Here is a 26,768-nt window from a genome sequence, read left to right as displayed (position 1 = left end):
GAGGAATCATGCTCTACCTTGCTCTTAACTGGACCTCGCGGTAAAGCCTGGCCGTTTAGTGGTTCCAAACAAAACTTCCTCCCACTTGAGAAGTTACCAGCCTTACGGGCAGATATAATTTTGAGGGGTCAATGAACTTCTTAAAACCTGAATTTACAATGTAAAAATGATAATGTTATAAATTAATGAATACATTGAGAGCCTCATTAAGAAAGTATCAGACAGTGTAATGAAACATAAATTGAGTCAGAAACTCAATTGCAAATCATTGGGATATCTAATGCAATATGTCATTAGACATTTGCTGTCATCCATTCCCTCTGCTTTAGACTAAGGTTCTTTTTTTTTTTTTTTTTTTTAAAGATTTTATTATTTCCTTTATCTCCCCAAAGCCCCCCAGTACATAGTTGTATATTCTTTGTTGTGGGTCCTTCTAGTTGTGGCATGTGGGACGCTGCCTCAGCGTGGTCTGATGAGCAGTGCCATGTCCGCGCCCAGGATTCAAACCAACGAAACACTGGGCCGCCTGCAGCGGAGCGCGCGAACTTAACCACTCGGCCACGGGGCCAGCCCCATAGACTAAGGTTCTTTAAAGATAGTGTCCAGCACATTCGAAGGCACCCTATAAGTATTTGTTTCATAAATAAATGAATGGTTCATTCATAAAGAGTCTTTATCATCAATCTATCATCTATCTATCTATCTCTACATCTATCTATCAATCCATCTCTATCTATCTACCTACCTATCTAATCTATCTGTCTATTTATCTATTTATCTATCTATGTCTCTGTCTCTCTATATCTATCATTTATATCTATCTATCATATCTATTTTTCATCTGTCATCTACCTCTATATCTGTCATCTATATCTATTTATCTATCTATCAATTGATCGATTGATCTATCATCTGTCACAATGTCTCCTCACTCTAAAGGAATTTGCAATGTAATTGAGAGAGGCTAACTAATAACTATAATGTAAGTCCCTACATAGTAAGTGCTATAATAGTGCCAGGAAGAAAGGGATCTGTAGCACACAAGAGAAGGGAATTAATTCTGATTTGGGCATCCTGAAAGCTTTATGGTAGAAATCACATTTGATCTGGCATTGAAAAGACAGGAGGAGTGGAGAGAAGTGCATTCCAGGCATGAACAGAAGTAGGATGGAGGCGAAGCATAAGGGTGGGCAGGGGAAGAAAAACATCTATGACAAAGCTCAAACACAGATTACATGAGCCCAAAACTGGGAGGCAGGGCTGAAAGGGAAGGTTGAGTTGAGATGGTGGAGGGCTTTGAAGGCCCTGCTTCTGGGGCCTAGTTGCCTTCTTCAAGGATCTCTTTCCTCTACTGTGGCAACCCCAGGACTCTGATTATGCACCCCATAAGTAAAAATCTCTAGTATATAACCTCAGTATATGAATACTAATTTTAAAATCATATGTTAATATACACTACTATAGTTATACATTGTATTCCTTATCTAGAAAAGCTAAGTGAAGCTTTTCTATAATGGAAAATATCTTTAAGAATATGAACTAAAATCCATTGAAAATAATACAGTATTCATGCCTTTCAGTTCAGTCTTTCCAATAAGTTTTATGTAGGAGTTTATCCTACTGAAACCACTTTTGAAATGGGCAAAGAGATTTATTAGCTCCTTTGAAAAATACTTAGTAAGAGGCACCCATTTTCCAGACATTGTGCTGAGCCCTGGGCATGCAACGGGAAGCAAAACGGACACAGCCCTGAACTCACGAAGCTCTCAGGCTAGTAGAGGCCTCAGACTTGAATCAAATAATCACACAGGTACGTGTAAAATTTGAGTTGGGTCAGGGATTTGTGGTGCCATGAGTGTAATAGGAAAGTAAACCTAATTTAGGGGTCAGGGAAGAGATGTTGAGGAAGAAGTAAATAAGGAGAAATCTGAAGACTAAATAAGATCTAGAATGTTCCTTGCAGCATTGTTTGTAATAAATAAAAACATAGAACAACCCAATTACTCACAAGGATGAGTAAATAAACCATCATATGGCCATTTAGTGGAATACCATCCAGCTGTTAGAAAGAACGAGGTATTACCACGGAAACAACTCCAACAGGTATTGCCAAATTGCAGAACACTATGTTTTATAGAATTCCATTTATGTTAAGAATGTTCCGTATGGATAGAAAAAGTTGGATATACACACGTACATGTACACACATCTCTACCTATCTATTTATCCATCCATCTATCTAACCCATTTGTCTATTGGTTGTTTGCTTTGGGAATTATAGTAGATTTTCACTTTCTACCTTAAATACTTCTGTCGTGTTTGAATAACTCTGTATTACGTTTATAATCATAAAAAATTAGAAGCATTTTTAAAACTGTGGTTTAGGTCTTACAATTGACATGAGGGCTGAAGTGCCCATACACACGTACAGATGTGTAGTAATTATGGCTAATCCTGATATTGATTTATTCAGTCACATTAAATGATACTTTGAAATAGACGTTAAACAATGTGTTCTGGAAATATTTGCCATTATCATTAATGATTCTGAACAAATGGAACAAAAACATCGTCTTCACGATGCCGCCAAATTTCAGTTCAGCCCTGCTGGACAGAGACGTTAGACGACTTGAGATCTCCATCCTTCTCACCAGTTTCCTAAGGACTGTATTTCCTAAAGCAAGATGTTTTGTTAAAGGGTTAAAAACATTCTGTAGGTTTTTATCTGTAAAAATAGAGGTCCAGGGAACCGTGGACCTTAGGAAGTTACCAGTTCCTCACACTTCAAAATTGCCCGGAGTTTGTTAAAACCATCAGATAGCATTTGTATGTGGTTCTCAACTTTTCACGTGGGTGGGGATCAGTGTCGAGCTTGTAAAATATGAGCGTTCTCTGGCTTCACTTTGGATTTGCTGAGTCAGAATTTCCGGGGCAGGCCTGTGATGTGCAATTAACACTTTAGAGTTGAAGTGGCCCCAACCCCACTTTGGGGAACACAGGCCCCATTCGGATCCAACCAGTCAAGCTCTGCCTTGACAAGGAGGGCGTTGCTGGCTGAGATGAGAAAAGTGCCACAATAAGAAATCCTCTTCTCCTTCCTAATAGATTTTGATTAGTGGATGAAAGGAGAATCTGAAGCTAATTAGTAAAAATGCTTTTCTTCTTTCCATTTCCTCAGACTGTAGGAAAGATAAGACATCTTAATAAGAGCTGTTGTAGCCCATTATTCATCTTTTGTTTTCTTAATGAACACTGGCTTATTAATTAGAAACCAGTCCTTTCTCAATGGATGTAATCAGTGCCTTCATGTTCTGAGGACAGTAGATGGCTCATCTCCGCCGGTCCCGCCCACCGTGGCAGGGTGATGTCACAGAGAACAAGGTGGTGGGAGGGGGTGTGGGGGAGGGGGAAGGAGGGGGAAATGCATAATGTGGAGAGAGAGTCCTGTCCTGTCAGCAAAGGGGAAACGCTGTCCTTCCTTGGTCTTATATTGACGGTTATCAGTGACATAGTTACTACTACGATCATTTCATAAAGGCCATTGCCACGCTGTAAGTATGCTTGTTTCTGTAATTTAGATTTTATGTTCTCTTAGAAAAACAACATAAATGGATGCCATCATTTGATAGAGAATTTACAAAAAAATAAATTAAACTGCATATGTAATAATAGAAATATTCTTTCTACTTAATAAAAAATGATACTTAATGCAATTGTATTATGAGTACAAATAAATTGTATTTAATACAAATATTCAACCATCTGTGAATTTCAGAACATAGAACTAATCAATTTTTATTACTTTCCAGGTATAAATCTCTTTCTTGCTGCTTCTCTTCCTCTCTCTTTCAACAAATGCTCAGGAGAGCAGTGGGAAACACTGCCATCCTTTTCAGAAGGCCCTGGTTTCCCATCCTGATGGAAATTAACAGGCTTGAGATGGTATAATTAATATAAATGACAGTTTTTTTCCCTCCCCTAAAATAATTAGGTATTTCTAATCCCCCCAGTAAATCTCCAATAAATATTTCAAAATAGCTTTGTTTTCTTGGCCCGATTCTAAAAGTAGTATGTATTCATTTTTTAAAAATTAAAAAATTCAGAGAAGTATAAAAAATAAAATAGATGCCATCATTAATCTCACTTCCTAGGAACTACCGTTAACAATTTAGTGTATTTCCTTTCAATCTCTTTTGTGAATATACATGAAATTATATCTATTTTGGATCACAAAATATACACAATTATCTATAGACAATTATGTTTTTGACTATTTTTACTCATAATGCCAAGAGCATTTTACCAAGTCGTTATTCTTTGAAAATGAAATATGAAAATGGCTCTTCACTTTCCCACCATATGGAACTACCCTAATTTAAATAACTCTTCTCCTATTGTTGGACTTTTCAGTAGCTTTCAAATATTTTCTAATTAGAAAAACTGGGATGGAAATTATTTTCTTTTTTTTATAAAGATTGGCACCTGAGCTAACATCTGTTGCCAATCTCCTTTTTTTCCCTTCTTCTTCTCCCCAAAGCCCCCACAGTATGTAGTTGTATATTCTAGTTGTAGGTCCTTCTGGTTGTGCTGTGTGGGACGCCGCCTCAACACAGCCTGGATGAGTGGTGCCATTTCTGCGCCCCGGATCCCAACTGGCAAAACCCTGGGTCACCAAAGGGGAGCCCTCGAACTTAACCACTAAGCCGCAGAGCTGGTCCTGGAAAGCATTTTCTTGGTTGATCTCGGATCTCTGTTTAGAGAGGGAATTGCCTTCACACGGGAGCCATGATGTGCTGCTTCTGGTCATCAAGGAACTTTAAGAACAGGAATAGCAAAGCCAATTTTAAGTTGTTCGTATTGCTGTGACTTAAAACAATCTCCCCCACCCCAACCCACGAGCAGAAACAACAAACCTTTGCTTTGTGTTAGAGGTTTGTGGGGGAACCGAGGAGAGGGCTTGAGATGGGGCGGTGCAGCGTGGAGAGAAGAAAACAGCCACAATGAGTCATGAATGAGATCAAGTGTCCAGAGGTGAACAGAAGTGAGGAGGGGAACGTAAGTGCCCAGGAATTTGCGGAAACATCAGAGAAGGGCACTGTGTTTCCCTAAGGACTGGAACTAAAGGCTCGAGCCAGTTTTATTTTAATTTCAAAAGGTCAAGATGACCTCACTTGACATCTATGAAATAAATAACACTGACAAAATAAGCACACAGTTGGATTTTATTTTTTGACCAGTTGGGGAGTCTTTGTTTTCTAATAGAGGAGATTTTAACACATACACATATATCTGCTAGCTCGTTTCACGCTTTCAGTAAAAAAAATACTACTTACAAAAATTTTGTTTTGGTTTCATTTTTAAAGTTTGCATTAGCTGTAAGGAGTAGGTTTATTTTGCCCTTTATACCCTATAGTGACTTGGAAATCGCATTGTCATAGGTCAGGTTTCCCCGGAAATAGGTGGAGATCTGCCTGCAGGAAATTTGCTAGGAAAAAGCACTCAGAACCAGAGTCTCTAACAGCATGAGAGAGGTAGGACTGGGCTGAGAGAGAAGCTGTTGCAGCTGCAATGGAGGCCTTAGCCTAAGCTACATGGAGCTCCGAGATTGGAATGGCCCTTGTAGAACATTCCAAATTGAAGTGTAGAGGGTGGGAGTGGGAGGGTTGGCAGGTGGGTAGGCATTTCTTCTACTGCATTGTCCAGTCATGGATGTGGGCCACCCCTGGAGAAGGGTCGTATGGTCATGACCTAGGGGCAAGGAAGCTCTTCCAGCTGAGGGCACTTCCTGGGGAGAGACCGAGCCTTGAGCCTGCAGTAGGCAATGCTCCCAGCAGCTGGGGGAATGAATGCCTCAGTTCTAACAGGGCATCTGGGTGGTGCCCACTGTGCTCCTTATGCATAGCTTCTTATTTTCCTTCTAGCATTTACTTGTAAATTAAAAATACCTGGACTTTTTTTCCTCATTTTAATGTCAATAATTACATTAAATTTTAATGGAAAGAATTATTGACTTGATTTTGGGTCAGATGAAAAATTTAGTAGGATTCTATTTCGTCGCATCCTAGTTTTGGTTGATATAATCTGGCATTTTGGATGGGCGTAATCAACAATATCGTGTTATGTGTCTGCAATGTTTGTCTCATTTTTAAGAATTATTTTTGTCATTAATACTACATTTTGTAATCATTCCAACATCTTCATAGATTGAACTGCTTAAACTCATAAAAGCTAAATATTCATTTTCTCCGCTGCCTTGACGTAAATGAACAAATGGACGTAAGGCTGCGAGCTGAGGAGAATCACGTCTGCTTTGCTGCTAGCCCCAAAGCTGGCAGTCCCCAGCTGGCATCCATACTGCAAAGTTAATATTTTAAAAATCTGATCATGGAAGTTCGTGTTCTGGAGGCCTGATTATTCCCCTGTTGGTCTCACTGGAAGATGACTTGGGGTCCTAGCCAATATACTTAGTTAACAACTATGGTAGATTAAGTTCTTCCAATCTGTGGGGTGACGGCAGCAACAGGCAAGAGACCAGAATCACATTCACTTTGATCTGTGCGCCCATCACATTTTCTGTGTTTAATTCTTCTACCAACTTGGACGATCTTGGGAAAAGCACCTTGATCCTTGGGAATGCATCGGAAATATGCCACAGCATGATTATCAGCACAGGACACAGAAGATTTTGAGTCTAAAGCAACGAGATGGACTCCAGAAAGCACAGGTGAAAACTGGGGTGAAACTGTGCCCTATCGTGACTCTCGTGCAGGATCAGCTTTCCATCACATTGCTGAATCGATTGCCACATCCATTCTGCCGTTCATTCATCTGGGGTGCGCTGGGAAGAGAGGAGAGACGCTAAATGGGATCAGAAGTATGGTTCAGAGCATGAACGCTTTTGTACCAATGGCAAACCAGGGACTTTGCACGTTACCCTCTGATAATGAGGTATCTTTCACAAAACATGTATTATTCGAGAAGTCTAGGGCATGGGCCCTCAGAAATGGGATGCCGGTGGAATTGAAGACGGCACAGGTGAGGAGGCGTATCAGCAATGATTTTGATTTACTTTAATGTTGCAGTTTCAGCTACTTGACTGAATTGAAGGGAATTTGGATGTAGGTGTTGAGGATCTGTATCATGCAATGTGGCGACATCATTCTCGAGATTTTGGGAACACTGGTGTGACCCTGTAGGTCTAGAATCTATCATTGCAGATTAAGTTAGATACAGTTCAAAACAAGGGATGAGGGGCTGGCGCAGTGGCTGAGTGGTTAAGTTCCTGTGCTCAGCTTCAGCAGCCTGGGCTGGGATCCTGGGCACGGACCTACAAACCGCTCGTCAAACCATGCTGTGGCAGCATCCCACAGAGAAGAACTAGAATGACTTACAACTAGGATATACAACTATGTACTGGAGCTTTGCAAAGGAAAAATAAAAAAAGAGGAAGATTGGGGCAACACATGTCAGCTCAGGGCCAATCTTCCTCACCAAAAAAATTTTTAAAAAACGCCAAAGAATAAGACCTGTATTCAGTAAAATGCTACATTGGGTCAGCAGTATGGTCTTTTTTGAATCCCTGTTGCCTATTAAGATTTAAATTCCTCAGGCTTCCATTATTTTGTTTGATGAATATATAAATAACCTTGCATAGACAATGTCTTTAATTTGGTTCTGTTTTTTTTCAATTGTTATATGTGGGCACTGTTCATATCTGTGAACATGCATTTCATACCAAAAATTTAAAAGTTAGTTTTTAATACCCTATATTCTTTACTCTCTAATTGAATAAGAAGCAATAAAAATTTCCATATATGTATGTTTTCCCTGAAGCCGATCTACTTTATTAGTCAAGCAGCTCTTTTACTGACTAGATGTCCACAAACAGACCTTTCTTTAGAGCTGATGACAAGAAGTATGATCCTATGCAGACTTTTTTGTCTGTCCTTAGAGTGTCCTTTTCTATTTCCATGTGAATCTCATTGCATAAGGGTTGAGGCAATTAATTAGCCAATTTGTAAGTAATTCTTTCTGACAAGCTCGGCACTTTCCTTCAGCAAAAGTGTAAAATGAGCAATCTAGGGGCATGTATTAAATTCACTAATTAAATTAAATACAAAACCAGGGACTTCTAGGCATCCTGTTTCTCTTGTAAAGCAAATAGACATTTTATAATTAATAATTACATTACAGTCAATCATTTCGTTGTATATAGTGTCCGATTTTAAGGGTAAGTTTATAAAACAACATTCTATATCAAATGTACTTGATGCGAGGGCCTGAAATTTCTACCACTAGGTTTTCAGACGACAATTTCTCCATGGCTAATATCAATGAAGTTTTTCTGGAGTTATATGACTTCTCCCATATCTTTCCAAACCTTGGAAGAGAGAGTATACTCATAAATGTATCATGCATATTAATATTCTGGGCTGTATTGGTGATGTGACAAGAATGTCCCCTGCCCCTTCAGAAAGATGTTATCACACAGGAGGATGATTATTGCAACCTGTCCCCACTCAGAGGAAGCCACAACCTGGGCTTGGTTATAGCTGAGTAGATCCTGTGTGATGGGAACCAGAGGCCACTGCAAGGCTCTGCCCCTAGAAGTAGGGACTTCCTGTGCAAGTGTCACCCTTTCTATTTTGCCTCTCATGCGTTTATGTTCAATGAAAACAGTGGTGAATAGTTATATCTGCAAGTGAGTGTTGAATATATACACCAAAAAATCAGGGTGTAGGTTTGAGTTGGCACTACACAGTTCAGAGTAAAGATTTCTCAAGGCGAGTGGGCCAAGTGCAAAGAGAAGATGATAAGGTGGTGGCCTGAGGAATACTCGTGCTTGAGTGGCGGGGGAAAGAAGAGTGTGTGAAGGAAACTGTGCACAGCGGGGCAGAGAGGGAGAGCACAGAGTGGAGCGTGGCCCCGGAACCGAGAGAGGAGATGCTGATGCTTCAGGCTTTGAAGCGGGGAGGAGAAGGAGGAGGAATAAGCTGGTGTGTACGGATGGGCAGGGGAACTGGAGACAAATGTGCTTGGATCTGCATCTAAGTGACCTCCGCAAGGAGTACCTCCTGCCTTTCCTGGAGGACAGAGTGGGAGGGTGTAGCCCACACACAGGGACCAAGGGCTCTCTCAGCTTGAAGCATGAGAGAAAACCTTCTCAGCGGATACGGACGGATCCTGTGTTGCATGTGAGGTTACAATAGGAATAACGCAGACTGCAAAGCCAAGTTTTGAACAAGAGAAACAACTCGTCAGAGGAACAGCAGTGCAGACAATGTGTACCAGAGCTGGAGCCCAGGAGCCCAGGGCTCTGACAGTAACAGGCGCCGCCCTGGACAATGCAGCTACTATGACTGCCCCAACGTGGCTGAGCTCCAAGCCCCCAGTGCAGCTCTTTTCATCCTGGAAGGCCTCTGGTAGGAAGCAAAGGCTGGTGAGTAGGGACAAGTAGAAGCTGAAATGCAAATCAGTGAGTGAAAAAGAAAAAAAGAAGAGAAACGAAGAGTTTCAAACTGAAAAGCAAAATACTTCCTTTATTTCAAATTCCACAGTAACTGGAATAATATTGCATTCTATTAAGGAAATCTGAAATAGAACTGCTAGACAAGCAGATTACTATTTTTTTTTAATCTAAGGGGAACATGTGGTTACAGAGGATTTACTACATACTACTTCTATATTCTAAGAGCTAATTTTAAAGAAAATTATCCTCTTCCAAGAATTAAGTTATGAATTAGATGATATATTTATATTCACATAGAGCCACACAAAGAAGAATACTTGTCGTACATCATTCATTCACTTATTGCTTTAACAAATATTTGTTGGTTGTTTACTTTACTCTTAACACTACGCTGTGCACTGGGCAGAACAATGGTGAGCCAGGCCAACCGTGGTCTCTGTGCTCACAGAGCTTCCCCCAGCTAGGGAAGAAAGACGTTAGTCAAACAATCACACCGATAATTGTAAAATTGAAACCACACCAGAGGATATTTTATAGTAGGGAGACTTGACTTCGAGCCACAAGAGAAATCTTAACTAAGGAATTGGCAGTGCCAAACAGAGGTAACAACATGTGCAAAGGCCTTGTGGCAGGAAGGAGCATGACCTGAAAGATCATGGCATTTGCCTGGAGAAGCAGGATAGAGTTTCATCTTCATTCTTAGAGCAGTGGAAGCTGGTGAGGGGTTTTAAGCAGAAGAGTGGCATTCTCAGAATTCTATTTCCAAAAGATTACTTTGACTTCTGAGTGAGAGGGGTAAAGTGTGGTTCCCGGGAGAATGTTGCATGATCTAGGCTGCTGTAGAAAGAGACTACCGAAGTCATAGAGACAGGAGGTGATGGTGGCTTGGGTTGTGGGGAGAATGGATCTGAGAGATACTTAGGAGGTAAAATCGAAAGGACCAGATGTTAGAATCAATATGTGAGTGAGGGCGAAAAGGAAGTTACGGTTGATTCCTAGATATCTGGCTTATTTAACAGGAAAGATGGGAGTGTCTTTTGCCGAGATCATGGAAGTAGAAAAGGATCATAGATTGGTGGATGGGAACATCAAGAATTTAATTCTGGAACTGTAGGTGCACTTTTGAGACATCCATATGGAGATGACAAGCTGGCAGGTGGATAAATGTGTCTGAAGCTCTGATGGAACGTCTGGTCTAGAGATGTGCATTTGTAAGTCATCTGTGCAAGTTTGTAATTGATAAGAACAAGAAGGAAGAGAACAAAGAGTGAAAAAAAATAAGGCCCAGCACCACGTGTTGAATATTTAATGGCCAAGTGGAGGAGAATGAATGTTTGAAGGAGAGGTGGCAGTCAGAGAGGTAAGGAGAAGACACGGAGAGTCCTGCGTACCCAAACCCAGGAGAGAACGTGTTTGAAACGATGAGGGTGTGATCAGTGGCGTTATTGCTGCTGTGCGGTGGAGTGAGATGAGGACTGTGAAATGCCCATTAAACCTAGGTACGTGACCCTAGCAAGACTAGTTTAATGGAGAACTGAGTGGAAGCCAGAATGAGAAGTTAGGGAGCATGTAGAAAATGGAGAGATAGGAAAGGAGACAGTGAGGATAGAAAACTCAAGCGTTTTGATTGCGATGAGAGAGCTAGAGAAGTGGGTGAGTGGGCATAAGAGGCTCAGTACGTGGGAGGTCCTTAGGTGTGCACAAAAGGATTCAGCTGAGAGACACTATCCTTGAGAGAGAAGAGTTATAGAGAGGGTAAGGCTCCGGAGGAGATGGGCAGGGAAGGAATCCAAAGCGCAGGTGGAGGGAGAGTTTTGAATGTTTGGCATCTAGACAATGACAGAGTCCTCGTGTCACAGCTTCTGTGTTCTTTGTACTGCGGCAGGCAAGTTTTCTACTGAGAATGAGGGAGGGACAAATGTGTTTGTGTGTGTATGTGGTGCGAGGGCAGCTGTCAGCAAAGGCAGAGAGGAGCTTTGCAAAAGTTTTTGTAAAAGGAAGGAGGGTGAGTTAATCAGCGAAATGTAGTAAGTGTATTCATCTGAGATGAGATTTTCTGCATGTACTGTAAAACCGATCTGCTTGGTGTGTGACTTGCTTCAGAAGGGTTCAGCTGCTGGGGGCTGGATGTAGATCGCTGGGTTCACCAGGAATGAGATTTTACTAGACAAGGGAAACAACAATGCTAAAAGGGCCAGGGAGTATGAAGTGTGGGTGGAAGTGTGATAAAATTGCTGAACCATAGGCCCTGCTGGACAAAGAGGGAAGTCAAGAGATGTTGATGCACTGTGAGACTGACGCTGGAGCAACCAACCCAAGGTCCTGATGAGACTGAAGGATGGTCTCAGTGGGAGGAGTGAGCAAGGCAGGGGAGGGAGGAGTGGTGTGTGGAGGATGTTTGTATTGGTGATTCTGAAGGTGGAGGAGTTGTGGGTGATGGCAAGACCCAATGCACGTGCACTGGAGAAGATGACTTGAGGTAGAGAGAACTAATGGACGTGAGAACTTGAGTAATGAGGGGCCGTTTTGTCAAATGGATTGTCACATGTGCCTTGAAGCTGGGGGGCATGATGGCAGGGCTTGTAGGCCAGATGCTGACTTTGATAAGTAACAGGGAAGTGAGTGACCAGGAATCTGATAGAGGACAGTGACAAGAAGGGGAAGTAGAGCTGAAAACCAGGAAGCTCAAAAAAGTGGGATTTTTTGCAGGAGGAAACAGTAGCAGTGGATGGAAGCAGAAATGAGGAGCAAGGAGGATGGCAGCCCGCCCTCCTGGTACTCAGGTGTGTGGGAGGGGAGGGTACAAAAGTGAGGGCAACAGGAAGAAGCGTCCTGCGGTGGAAGCGGGTTTCAGCTGAGGCCAGGTGAATGAAGGAAGGTCAGCGAGAGCCGAGGAGTTGGGAGGCTTTCTGTGACGGCAGCAGGGTAGGGTCTGGGAGGCGGGCAAATAGCAGAGCAGTAGATGAGGACCTGGAAGGAGAGAGACAGGAGACAGAATACCGCAAACTATAGACCGGGAGAAGGAAAACGGCTTTCAAAATCATAAGCAAAAGAAACTATGACCTACTAATCTCTACCAATGATAAACCGCTTCAAACCAAGAAGAGCAGGACCCCCGAGGAGATCTCTGAGCCCCAAAGCAAAGGAGACTTTCAATTTAGAGAAGAATTTGTTTAACTAGGGTTTGAACCTCATTTGAGACAATTCTCTTAATATTTAACTCCAAATATTCATATTGCAACTAAAAAAAGTTTGTTCGCTTCCTAGTGAAAACAAAGAATAGTTGAATAATATATATATATACAAGCTTGCCAATTGAGGACACCAAACTAATGACCTCTTGCCTTTCTCTTCCATAGACTGAACAATCTCAGTCTCTTACCTTTTTGCATAGGTCCTATTGTCTAATCCTGGTTGAATTTAGGGATAGAATGTTCCCCAAGTTCTTGGTATCCTTCTAACTACAGAACTCAGGAATGGACACCATGCTCCAGGAAAAGATTGGCTGACACCGAGTATAAAGAGAGGATGATCTCACTGTTTCTCCAGTTGCTTGTTTGTGCATCTTGACCCCGTGCAAGTTTTAAAAAGCTGGTGTTCTGACTGACTCCAGCTTATCTATTTTCATTGCTGGCTCCAGTTTAAACATCCTCGCCTGCAGCCAGTCACTTCTCGTCTTCTATTTGTATCCTTCGTTTCCCTCTCCTGAAGGCACTACCCTGCATTTATCTTCAGTGAACTTAAAAAAGCATTCTGACCACTTCTCCAATTTAGTCAAGTTATTTTAAAGTTTGCTCTTCACCAGCAGGCTGGCGCTGGCGTTCCCATTCCTTCAGGGAGGAAGTGACTCATGCGATCTGAGTTCCCTTCACACCGATGCTGTGTGCAAGGGCATCTGTTTGCAAACATTTTCAGCCTGCTTTCTTCTCTGCTAGTCCTGTGCTGCTTCTCTGCGCAGGGGACGCTTTCTGTGCAGGTCATGCCTTGATCATCTTCCTTCTGGCCTTTATCAGTGTTAAGAGAATTAATTCCCTAATGTTTCAAAGCTTAGCTCAAGCTTTTGTAGATGTTAATGTCACAGAGGGCTATTTCTAAGCTAATATGTGCAGACAACAAGAACTTGATTCTTTAGATTCAAAATCAACACCTTGATTAGTATTTCTTGTATATATTGCATGTCTCAGGGCCAATTCTGCCTACCAGGACTGTGTGATCCTGTGAGATATCTGGTTCTAATTTTTAAAAAAAATCACTTTATTGAGGTCACATTGGTTTATAACATTGTGTAATGGTTCTAATTTTTAATGCAACCATTGCAGGGAGCAAGGGCATGTCAAGCACTGATGGAAAGAAAAGAGCCATTAAAGAGTCAGGGAATGCTAGAAAGCCCATACCATGGCATTCACAATTCCTCCCTCAGGAAGATCTAGTCTCTTCCTTGTGTGACTTACGACGGATGGCGCTTTCCCTCTCTCTTCCTTTCCTCTCATCCTCCTGATTCCTTTGTAAGTGTTATTACAACGCTAGCATCTAAAGCTTCTTTCCCCTGTGAAACTATAGGCCTGCGGAGGACGGGGTTGGTGACGAGTTTACTCCTGTTTCACTCACAGTATCTTACGTAATGTCTTACAACAGTCAGCGCTCAAGAAATACCTGCCGACCGAGTGAACAATGAAAGGACGTGTGCAATTTACGAGAGTTTAGTCCCAAGTTGGGTTTTTTTTGCAGTCATTTAATTTTAATCAAACTCTTTCTTCTTTCCAATTAGAAACTTTAGCTAATTGATTTAAAAGCTAAAAAGAATGAAAAAATCGTATAAAATCTAGAAATAAAGATGTTTTTGCAGAAGAGGGGAAACCCTTGTGGATTTTCTTTAAAAATCACTCACGTGTTTTCGTAAGTGAACCTGAGAGGAGGTCGTGACTTCACCTGCCTCTCTCAAAGCTGGACAAAATGTTCGGAACTGTCCGGCAGGCGGCTCCCACAGTTCCTGACATGAGCAAATCAGTGAGAACCATATGCCTGGATCCTGGTTCCTCCAAACAATCTGATTATGAGCAGAAAAACATATGCAAACAAGTATTTCTGGATAAAGCATACATTAAAAATGAACGAGGCAGTTTGGGAAAAATTAGATTGAATTAAACATATAAATCAGATACCTTGTTATACTGTCATTACACATGCAGAATTATCTAGACCAGGCTAAGAAAGCTGTTATCTGCAATAACGATTATTGTAGGTACTATTAATTCCTATTAATAAATAACCTTTTATGTGTCAGGCAGTCTACTGCACCGGGCCCAAAAGGATGTAGCAGCATCATAGGACTATTCATGTTTACAGCTTGGCATTTTCTCTACGGAATTCATAAAAAGTCTTAGCTAATGTAAAATGCATGTTCAACTTTTTTATTTTTTTGAGGAAGATTATCCCTGAGCTAACGTTGCCACCAATCCTCTTCTTTTTGCTGAGGAAGATTAGCCCTGAGCTAACATCCATGCCCGTCTTCCTCTACTTTACATGTGGGATGCATGCCACAACATGGCTTGATAAGCGGTGCATAGGTCCACACCCAGGATCCCAACTGGCGAACCCGGGCTGCCAAAGCAGAATGTGCAAACCTAACCCCTGTGCCATGGGGCTGGCCCCGACCTTCAACATTTTGAAGAGAACAAAATGGCAACATATTAAAAATAATCATCTGCTCAACTACCTATTTTAATGCAGTTTGCTATATTAGCCAAAGATCAGCCTCTGTGCTGATGTTTCACATGTTATGTGTCATAAAGGAAGAAGAAATAAAGATATTGTGAGCCCTGGCCGCCTGTGACACCTCTTGGCAGGAGGTGCTGCCTCTTTTGACATACAATCTCACCAGGATCCAGTCCTGAGCTTCTCCAGTCAGACCTGGAGGGAAGCAACAGCCCAAGCCAGTAGAGTCTGGAATGATTTCTGCAATTACTGACCTCTGCAGGTTTAGAGAGAAATTTGGAAACCGGAGTGCCCATTGAGTTGCAAAACTCCCCTACTCCATGAAGAGTTGGACCAGCCTAAGAACACCAGCACTAATAAACAAAATATAAACCCTCCCCAAATACTAAATACAGCTACTATCGTTGATTGAAATTTCACTCTGTGTTAGGCATGATGCTAAATGCTTTATGTATAATATTTCACTCAATTCATCACCCCCAACTTATGAGGGGCATTATCACCGCCATTTTGTAGATGAAGAAATGCAAGATTGCAGAGGATTCAATGACTTGCTCCAAATCACCCAACTGGAGAGCAGTGGTGGTGGCATTCCAAACCAGATCTACCTGATGGCCAGCCTGGACCCCCCCATTTCTGTCATTCCACGAAGACTGGGCCCACCCTTTGGTCCTTTGGCATTGGAGTGAGCCCTGTCTTGAATTTCAAACTGCTTGGCAGAAAACTTGAGAGCCTGCCCAGTTCTAATCAGTCCCCTCTATCTTTTTCCAAAATGTACTTAATGGAAGACTTGTTTTGCAAGACGATCTGCAGAGAAATGGGTTCCAGGAACAGAAACATGGGAAAATGCTGCAAACGAAAATTCCCTCTTGGAGATTCACATTATATAGTAGCATCTTCAAGGCTTGGGGAAGACTTGCATTAAAGAAACACTACCTAACTCAGTGTTTCCTGAACTGATTTGAATACGGAGCCCTTTGTGTTCATGTGATCTATTAATAACCATGGAAATTTGTATCTTGCAGAACACGTCTTGGAAAATGGTGACTCAGAACGTTTCCTAGGCTCCCCTCTCAAGAACGGCTCTCTTTTTTGGACTCCTGCTGCAATATCCCCATGGTTCTTGTTCTTGTATCTTTTTTGGTGCCACACTGCTTGGATCAAACTGGATTTTGCTGCTTCTCTTGGCAAAAAAGGCCTGCTCTCTCTAAAGGGGTTATTTCCTAACCCCAAACCCATCCAGAGCCCATACCCTTCACCCTCCCTACGACCTCATGTTGCTGAGGTCCCAATCACAACAAAAACAAATCCATGTAAGTTACAACAGATAGATGTTGAGACAAAAGAGAAAATAAGGGAAAGATGGTAGAGACGTAGGAAAAAATATATTGAAAAAAAGAGAACAGGTGATTAAGTTTTCTTGTTTGAAAGCTCAACAACCATTTTCTTAGTGACATATGATAATGTACAGAATCTATTTACAAACTTTCCTATTGTTGAACCATTCCAAAAAGCGATGATGAACCATTCCGAAAACCATGTTTTTGTGCACAGAATTGCAAATTCAAAGTGAGAAAAATTCTCAGTCTTTTGCGACAGGGATGTCACTCAATGAAACGTGTTTGATCACTCAGTTGTGTGGAGTGCTGACTTCTGGTGGAGACAAGAATTGCCTCACTTATTTATTCAGCAAATATTTATTAGCACCTACTAAAGGTTTTTTCTATTTGCTTAAACAAACAGATTAAAAATACCGTGTGTTGGAAGGTGATGATGCTATGAAAAAATAGAGTAGAAAGGCTGAGTAAAGGGGATTAGATGGTGGGGGAGGGGGACAAATTGGGCCGTTGATAGACTGGTGAGACCAGAGAAGGTGAAATGTGAGCACAGATTTGAAAGAGTGGAAGAGGTGAATTTTTACAGCTGCGCTTTCTCCCTCATCTCTTCCAACCTCTCTTCTTCCTCCTATGTTTTTTTTGCCTATACTTCCTTGATTTTTCTTAGTCTATATTAATAGTCTAATTGATTTTAAGACATGGATATTCAAACTACAGTCATGAGTGGCATAACAATATTTCGGTCAACAATGGACTGCATATATGGCGGAGGTCCCATAAGATGAGGAGCGTATGGCCTAGCTGTGCAGTAGGCTGTACCATCTAGGTTTGTCTAAGCGCATTCTGAGATGTTTGCACAACAATGAAATCACCTGACAATGCATTTCTCAGAACACGTCCCCGTCGGTAAGTGATGCATGACTGCATTCAGAAAAACGTGAATGAGAAAGTCAAAGTGATCTGAAATCTTACCAGGCACTACAATTTTGGTGAAAATTCCACTATATATGTCTATGTATATGAACTGATATATTTGCAATTTTTAAAAAATGGGTTCATGTTACATACACTACTTTACTACTCTATAACCTACCTTTCTATGAAATAGTATTTTTTAAGTCGTTTTCATGGCCTTTTAAAAAACTACATTCTTATAGGTACTCCATCACATGTTTTAAAAAATGAAATATTATAAAAATATATACATTAAAAAATCTCACTCCTATTCCTCAAAAAATTAACAATAGAACTATCATATGACCCAGCTATCCCACTACTGGGTATCTACCCAAAGAGCTTGAAGTCAGCAATTCCAAAAGTCCTATGCACCCCAATGTTTATTGCAGTATTATTTACAATAGCCAAGACATGGAAGCAACCTAAGTGCCCAGCAACAGATGATTGGATAAAGAAGATGTGGTATATATACACAATGGAATCCTACTCAGCCGTAAAACAGAATAAAATCGTCCCATTTGCAACAACATGGATGGACCTTGAGGGAATTATGTTAAGCGAAATAAGCCAGATAGAGAAGGACAATCTCTGTATGACTCCACTCATATGAGGAATTTAAAAATGTAGACAAAGAGAACAGATTAGTGGCTACCAGGGGAAAGGTGGGGTGGGGGGTGGGCACAAAGGGTGAAGTGGTGCACCTACAACACGAATGACAACCATTAATGTACAACTGAAATTTCACAAGATTGTAACCTATCATTAACTCAATTAAAAAAAAAATCTCACTCCTATTTTTGTGCCTATCCACACTTTTTATCTCCATAATAGAAGTGAGGGGTTCCTCCTGTACCTTCCAGTATCACTTTGTGTACATACAGCACATATAGATTTGCATTCTTATTTCCCCTCCTTCTTGCACAATAAGTTCATACTACACACTGTTGCTACACTTTGCTTTTTCACTTAACACCAGGGCGATCTTTCCCACGTTAGTGCATTGGGGTCCTATTCAATTTCGGGCATTGGTTGTGTGGTGATACCATAGTTTATTTAAATGCTTCATTATTGATGGATATTTGGCTCAGTCAGTCTTAAACAAAAGGTGACATGAACTTGAAATAGAATGTGTCTGAAACAAAATTTAACAGATGATACTAAATTTTTTCCTTGAAATTATAATTGAAGTCAATGGGAAAAAGTGTTCCACAAAATTTCTGATGAAGTTATCTACTGCTGCCTTAAATATTGAGAGTCCCTGGGCAAGTGTTTATGAATGAGAAGATTTGTTCTTTTCATGTTTATTATCCATGTTATGAGCAGCAAAAATTTGTAATAAAACATTTAAAATAACACTTCACAGGCTCATTCTGATTTTGAATGTTCTGTGTCTATCTGGTCAACATATGATACATATCTATTTCAGTACTAACGGTAAAATTAGTTAAAAATTCTATGCCAAATATTTCTATTGCAAAATTTTTAATCAACTTTATTTCTGCAAATGATAAAAATTAACCATTGTAAGCTTAGTATTAGATTATTCTTCAAAATAGTTTATGTTTTGGGAAAGGTAAATAACAAAAAGTAGCACAGAATGAAGGAATACCAGATGCCAGGTGCCCCTGAAACTTCTCTCACGTGATCCTTACAAAGCTCTGACTTACAGCCATAAAAAAAAAAAAAATTGTGCCATTTGTGACAATATGGATGGACTTTGAAGGTATTATGCTGAGCAAAATGAGTCAGACAGAGAAGGACAAATACCGAATGATTTCACTCATATGTGGAAGATAAGGACATAGATAAGGAGAACAGATAAGTGGTTACCAGAGGGGAAGGGGTTGGGGGAGGGTGAAAGGGATAAAGGGGCACATAGAAACGGCGATGGATAAAAACTGGACTGTTGGTGGTGAACACGAGGCGGTCTATACAGAAACTGAAATATAATGATGTCCATCTGAAATTTACACAATGTTGTAAGCGAATATGACCCCAATAAAAAGAAAAATCTGTGAGTTAGACACTGTTATCCCCTTTTACAGATAAGGAGATAGGATCAGAGAGGTAAAATGCTACGTGCAAAATTACACGTTTATGCAATTTATGAGCCAGGATTTAGTCCTTAGTATTTTCTCACCATACAGCCTGTGTGCTTTTCCGTGCATTACCCCGACTCAGGGACATTGATGGTACATGGCCTGGGACCATTTATTTGTTGACAATTCTTCTCAGATAAATCACCTTCCTTTAAATTAAAAAAAGAAAAATCATTTTGCCATCTTTTAAATTAAGAAAAGAAAAATCATTTAAGGTTTTGCAAGCTAGCCAGGGGCCTCGGTCAGCTATCTCTTTTTTTAGACCTCAGGAATAAAGCAGCTCTGACAATAAATGATACATATTAGATGTATCGAAGAGGTCTTGGTTTCTAAAATTTAATAGTGGGGCAACACGTTTTTATAGAGAAACCATTACCCCTTACAAAGATAAAGGTAGAAAGCAACAGAGAGAAAATCACTCTTACTTTCTTCTACAGAGAAACCAGATCTGTAGAGATAAGTGTGTCACTGAATAAAAGAAAGTAAAAGAAAAATGGGGTAATTAGAATCATATCTCCAGTTTCATATAGCACAACCATAGTATAACAGTTCCCTATTGACAGAAATATGCTATCACCTCCTGCTGGGGGTTGTCACTTGACACAATATGTTTTATAGAGTTATATTGAAAAAGAATTTAAAGGTGGGGGTGTCTTGTTACTCACATATTGGAAAAATCTTAAGTATCAGGTAGCTCATCCTTTTGTCTAGGTTGTTGATGTGTTTTGTGAGAAGTTTGCGCACTGAGACTTTCCTTCCCGGATCATTTGCGCGTCTTCCTCTTTCTCTCAGAATTGGGAGGACTAATTCGGATTTGAGTCTCTCCGTGGTGAAGTAACTCTGGTCAGGGAAGCTGTGAATGCTCTCTGTGCAAAGCAAGTCAGGGCATTCACTTGCGAGAAATAAAGTTAAAATGATGTTAATGGAAAAATATAAATTTTTTATGGGTCGAGCAGGTTCGGAAAGAAATGGATTGTCTTGAGTGGTGAGAGTTCTTCGATTTTAGATCTTCTAGAAGAGAACCGATTGACCCGGTGTCCAGACACCCTCCCAGACCCCTGTCCCAGTCTATTTCAACTCTGTAGGCGTTCAAACCTCTTCAGTCAAGAACTGTTTCAATTTGCCTGGATTCCTGTGTATATTCACTTCAGGTCCAGGGAGGCGACATCTGAGACAGTTGGAGGAGGCACATCCCCGTTCATTTCGGTCAACGATGGGGGGAGGCAGCAGCCTCTTGTGGTCTGGGCAGTGAAGCGCACGCACCTGAGAGAAACGCTACAGCTGGAGAAAGGCAAAGGTCTTTTCTCCAAATTCCCTCTTCTCAGAGGAAAGCCAGGGTTACACATAAGGAGACCAGAAGAAGGTGTCCATCACAGGGCTTACTAAAAACATTCTTTGATAAAAAATAATGGCACATTTGACACTGGAGATGTTAGTCACACTTGTATGTTATCTATTCTCACTATACCTTCTTGGCACATATCAATAAAATAAATGAAAACTCAAAATAGGGATTGCCTCTGGGGAAGGGAATGAAATCTACAAAGGAGTACAAATAGGTTTTTAAACGTATCTGTTAAATTTTATGTCTTTAAAAATAATCTCAAGCAAGTGTGACGAACTTTAACATTCGGTAAGCTGGGTGGACGGCTCGTGGATGTTAAACGAATTTCACTCTGTGTTTTTCTGATGGTTTGAAATATTTTATGAGGCAAATATGTATTGGCTTGCTTAGCATCCACACAAATCTCCTTCTGGTGTGCCTCCTTGAGCTCAGAGGCTGGAAAGCTAAAAACTCGACTCCCTTCCAGCTGGGGTCCCAGGGAGGATGTAGGTTCCAGCATCACAAGACTCAAATGGAACTGATGAAACTGAGGAGGCGTCATCTGTCAGGGTGGCTGTGGAGACGGTGTGGTTTGGAAACTGGTAGCTGTGGTGGAGGTTCCCTGACACAGCCGAGGTGGCACATTTTGGAGCCAGCAGGCTCTTTCAGAGGATGGTGTAGGGAGGGCAAAACCAAGCAGAGGGCCCGCAGAGAGAGTTCCAGAACTGTGTAAATCTGCAGAGAGGTGCCTTTGAGTCCGTGGCTGAATAGCAAACTCTACACGTGTGAACTGAAATGCCACAGACAGACGAAGAACAATGATTACAAGCTGAGCAGTTGCCGGGGATCATGAGGGCTGGCAGATTTTCTGGTTCTGACTGGCCAAAATGCAGACTCCTTTATGGAACACTCAGGGCTGTCGACAGAGATCCCAGAAAGGCCACGTTTTAGTAGTAGGATGAAATTAGCCCTTAATTAAAGACTACTGTAGACGCACCTGAAAAAAGCTTATAAACAAGCCTCAGAATGGTCAAATAGGCTTGCTAGTCACTTAACTGCCAGCCCAAAAAGTTCAACACCCTTTACAGGAAGACAAAACTTCATATACACAATAACATAATATTCAGAACGTCTTGCATCTAATTAAAAAATCAGTGAATGTAGAAAAAAAGGGAAAAAAAAGATCCAGAAATGACAGCAATGATGGAACCGACAGAAAAAGACTTTAAAATAACTGTTATAAATACGTTCAAGCATCTAAGGCAAAGCAAGAACATAACGAGGAGGAGAAAAGATATTTAAAAACAACAAAATGGAACTTTCTAGAGAAGAATAGGATATGTGAAATAAAATTTCATTGGATGGGACTAGGAACAGATTAGACGTGCAGAAAAAGAAAGATCAGTGAAATTCCGGCCTGGTGGTGTAGTGGTTAAGTTTGTGCTCGCTGCTCCAGAGGCGAGGGGTTTGCAAGTTCAGATCCTGGGCATGGACCTACACACTGCTCATCAAGCCATGCTGTGGCGGCATCCTGCATGCAAAATGGAGGAAGATTGGTACAAATGTTAGCTCAGGGCCAATCTTCCTCAAGCAAAAAAATGAAAAAAGGAAGATTGGCAGCAGATGTTAGCTCAGGGCCAATATTCCTTGCCAAAAAGAAACCACCCAAACTGAGGCAAAAAGAGGATGACAAAAGTGGACAGAGCTTTAACAGCCTGGAGGGCAATAATCAGGTGATTCAGATACATGTTACTGGAGAGAAGAAAGGAGAAAAAAAAGTCATTTAAAAAAAGTTGAAGAAATAATGGCCCCCAAATTTCCAAATCAAACAAAAAAAATCATAGAAACATTGATAAATGTGTTATATTAAAAAAGCATTATGGGGAGAAGGGGAAGGAGTGGGAAGGCATTACGCACGGGAGAAAAAAAAAATGACTTTTTTTCCTTTTTTTCTTTTTGGTGAGGAAGATTGGCCCTGAGCTAACATCTGGTGCCATCTTTTTTCTTTTTCTCTCCAAAACCCCAGTACATAGTTGTATATCCTAGTTGCAAGTCCTTCTAATTCTTTTATATGGGACACTGCCACAGCATGGCTTGATAAGCCATGTGTAGGTCCACACCCAGGATCCAAACAGTTAACCCCAGGCGCCAAAGTGGAGCGCATGAACTTAATCATGGAGCTGGCCCCCATGACTGACTTCTCATCAGAAACAGTGCAAGCTGGAAGACTGAACATTTCCAGAGTGATGAAAGGGGAAAAATATCAACCTAAAATTCTATCTAGCAAAATTATCCTTCAAAAAGACAGGCAAAAATACAGCAACTGTCAGGCAAACGAAAAAACAGAGAAAATTTATGGACAGCAAAGCTACATTATAAAAAATGTTTAAGGAAGTTTGTTCTTTGGGCTGATGAAAGATTGTACCTGATGAAAACGCAGATCTACGTAAAGGAATGAAGAAGACCAGAAGTAGTAAACGTGCGAGTATGGAGAGTCAGCCAACAAACGCCTGGAAGAGATGGCTTCTGGTTGCTGTGCGGACAATATATTTTAAATTCTTAAGCGAAGAGGCTCTAAAGACTAATTACTGAGCGTTACTCAACTATAGCTGCTTCATCAGTCTACTTGCTTTTTCCAATCAGAGAAATTTCCAAGGATTTAGATGGCCCTACACTTATACCATTTACATTAAGTATTAGACAAACTCAAACCCAAACCCATGATTTTCATGACTTCCAGAAGCTGGACCATTCCATTCTCTGTCTTCCTCCCTCCCTACCTGACAATCTTTCTTTCCTTTTTCCTCTCTCTCTCGTTGTCTCCACTCTTTTTGTTCTGGATATCTTCTCTACGGTAACACAGGTAGAGTAATCTTTGAGTCAAGTGTAATAACAAATGAGATGTGTTTGATAGTGTTGCTGCTTTCAAAGAATAGGTTTGTCCTTCAGATGCTGAGTCCTGGATTTTTCCAATGGCTGTTAAGTGTTAAAATAGTGAGTCTTACATCTAAAATGAATAAATATTCTAACCACGAGTTCTTTGCAATGGAATAGTCGGTTTAAGAGTGGGGATTAGAACGCCTGCAAACAGAAGAATGCAATTATAATAATTGTTCCCTCATCCTTGCTCACGGTACACAATCTTCTCAAATTTCCATTGATAGATATTTCCCCAGTGACTGTCATGGAAGAAAGTTGTAATATTCCTAACCCTCCTGAAGTGCTTCTAGCCTTGACTGAGTCTAACACTTTTGCGACATATTTCGATTTCTTTAGGAATAATATGTAACCAGTTTCAGGGTTTGCCAATAAAAGGAATACACATCAAATAACATCAAATAACGTATTATCTTTAATTATGTTTTAGTTAGCATGCTATTATATAATTAGCCGTTTTTAGATTACTATAATAATCAGAAGACCATATATTTGGATAATGTACTGATTACATGGCCCACAGAATAGCATAATCCTTAAGGAGACGCTTGCCTCTGAGCGTTTTTAAAATTCACACAGTGGAAAGTCAGCCCGTCTTGCTTCTCAGCTGCAAACCACTGAACAAATCCGAGTGAATTTTAAAGATGCCAGCCCTGCTATTTGAAGAGCCTGCTATTGTGCCAGATTCTGTTCAAGGAAGAATGTTTTTCACAGCTTGAATATCAATCCTGAAAAAATATCCAACAGAAAACAGAAACATCAGACAAAGGGCAAGACTACAAATCCAAGAAAGGATGTATTATTTCCCTTGGCTGGAGTGATCTGGACTAGTGATTGTCTGAATCCTGAGCTTTCGGATTTGTCCATTTTAGAAGCGTTACTTTTTACTATTTTTGATTTTAAAACATTTTACACTATTCACTGTTATTCACAATTTAGTTGAGTGTTAACGAAAAAAAGGTAAAGTATAATGTGTACATATTTAACCCAAGTTTACAAATTAAGGTAATTATTCTTTTTTCCCCCTAGAATGTAAAATACCCTGTGATATTTCATTGGGAATTGGAAAACATGCAATAGGTGTGAGTATGTGAAGCCAGGATCTAGAACCCCTCACCTCATACCCAGTCTCATGGCATAATTAGACTCAGGGCCACGCTGTCCAAGAGAATATAGTGAGAGCCACATAGGCAATGTCTAATTTTCTAGTAGCCGTATAACAAGGCAAAAAGAAACAGGTTCGATGAATTTTAATAAAATATTTTATTTAGCCCAGTATATCTATAATATGTGATTTCAACATGTAATCAATACAAGAATTATTAACAATATATTTGACTTTTTTTTTTTGTCATGCTATGTCTTTAAAATCCAGTTTGTGTGTTATACTTACAGCAAACCTCAATTTGGACCAGGCACGTTTCAAGCACTCAATAGCCGCATGTGCCTAGCGGATACCATGTTGGACGGCACAGCTCTAGGTAGGTTTGCCATGGGTTGGATATCATCTGCTTCTCAGACTATCAGAAGACAAATAAGATGAATGGATTTTTTAAATGTAAACTTCTTAGTGAAGTATAAAACACACAGAAAAAAATGCAGAGAGCATCAGTGCATTGGGATGAGTGCTCATGAAGAACGTAGCTATTTAACTAGAATCCAGATCATGAGCTGGAACATTAACAGAACCACAGAAGCGCCCTCGTGATCCCTTTGGATTTTCTTTTAATATCACAGGTATCGAGATCTTACTCTCCTCGTCTTCCCTCCCTGAAGTGGATCTACTTATATAACCGGGAAGAGGATATTGCTGACTCGTTGCAAGCCAATACTTTGGTGCTCAGGGCATTTTTATCCGTGGCCAAGAACCTAGATTATGGACTCTCACAAACGTGAGGAAATCGTCATGGGATCATGCCAGGAAAGGAGGCTTGGGAAAGGACATCTCTGACTTCTTGAAAAATTGAGTGTATCTACATTTGTCCTGGCTCTTATTTAGTTTCAAATACAAGGAGATTTAGATTCAAAATAGCTTCTTAATTTGCTTTCTTTCTTCACGTGGTCAATACACGTGAAAGTAGACTCATGAGGAGAAAATCATTCTCAGTTATCTCAATTTCTACGGGATGTTGTGAAGATAATAAACATTTTTGATAAGGCAAGTTTTCTTTTGGCATAACAAGAAGTGGGTGTACAACATGTATTCTAGAAATATTTTAATAACTAGGAGCACGAGAGTCAGAGCAAGCAGCCAAGCATTTTACGTATTTTTCAGAAAAAATTTTTGGAAGGCTTTCTCTGAGGTTTCTAGATGTGAAGTGAGCCAGGTTGGCGGGGTTGGAGGATGCATAGAAAGGGTCAGAGTGAAGGTAAGTATGAACGCAGAGATGCAAACACGGCCAAGCTAGAGATTCAGTTACACACCTCTCCCCTCCCCTTAGGAGCCTCTGCCTGGGATGGGAGCGCTGCTCGACTTAAAGGCCCTTCCCAAGCAAAGAGCAGTTTCATCAACAGTGCAAATCAAAATGGCTCTCCCAGGAAATAGAACGCCTGGCTCCCGCTGTGAGCCTGATGGCTCTCTCTCTCTCTGGCGCATCTTTCCCAGCAGGGTGCCTTTCTTTGGGGGAAAAAGTGTCTGGGCTATTTTCAAGCACCTGACAAATGAAGGTCATAATGAAAGCTGGTTGGCCACACAGCTATTTAAGCGGTTAAAGATAGAAAATGATATTGGCTAAAACCCAGTCTTTCCATGGCTTAGTGACTATTTTGTCACACCCTATTCCGAAGAGAATGAAATCATTTTATAATATTGGCCTTGAATGAGGCTGAGTATTCTATGTTATATCACTTGTTCTATTTCATAGAATATGATTTAACCCTTGATGTTTCTGAACATGATGAAAAGCCGTATCATCATGGGATCTCAGGGC

General features: G+C 40.7%; 2 long non-coding RNA genes across 3 annotated transcripts; both read left to right on the top strand.

Annotated features, from left to right (window-relative positions):
- The first annotated feature begins 3,411 nt into the window (after window positions 1-3,411).
- On the top strand, window positions 3,412-5,207 carry LOC139080557 (uncharacterized). Of its 2 annotated transcripts, none has more exons than XR_011535149.1 (3): window positions 3,412-3,551; window positions 3,810-3,942; window positions 4,567-5,207. It is a non-coding gene; the product is annotated as an uncharacterized lncRNA (long non-coding RNA). The 2 variants fall into 2 exon arrangements; XR_011535148.1 differs by having other exon boundaries at window positions 3,422-3,551; window positions 4,538-5,207.
- A 1,574-nt stretch (window positions 5,208-6,781) lies between these two features.
- LOC139080558 (uncharacterized) lies at window positions 6,782-25,869 on the top strand. The gene is made up of 4 exons (XR_011535150.1): window positions 6,782-7,035; window positions 20,729-20,868; window positions 25,234-25,319; window positions 25,576-25,869. It is a non-coding gene; the product is annotated as an uncharacterized lncRNA (long non-coding RNA).
- Window positions 25,870-26,768: the final 899 nt, after the last annotated feature.

Source organism: Equus przewalskii, chromosome 30 (genome assembly GCF_037783145.1).
Source record: "Equus przewalskii isolate Varuska chromosome 30, EquPr2, whole genome shotgun sequence".
In the NCBI taxonomy this organism is placed as follows: domain Eukaryota; kingdom Metazoa; phylum Chordata; class Mammalia; order Perissodactyla; family Equidae; genus Equus; species Equus przewalskii.
The sequence above is the reverse complement of the archived record's forward strand: the minus strand, read 5'-3'. Positions and strand labels throughout refer to the sequence as shown.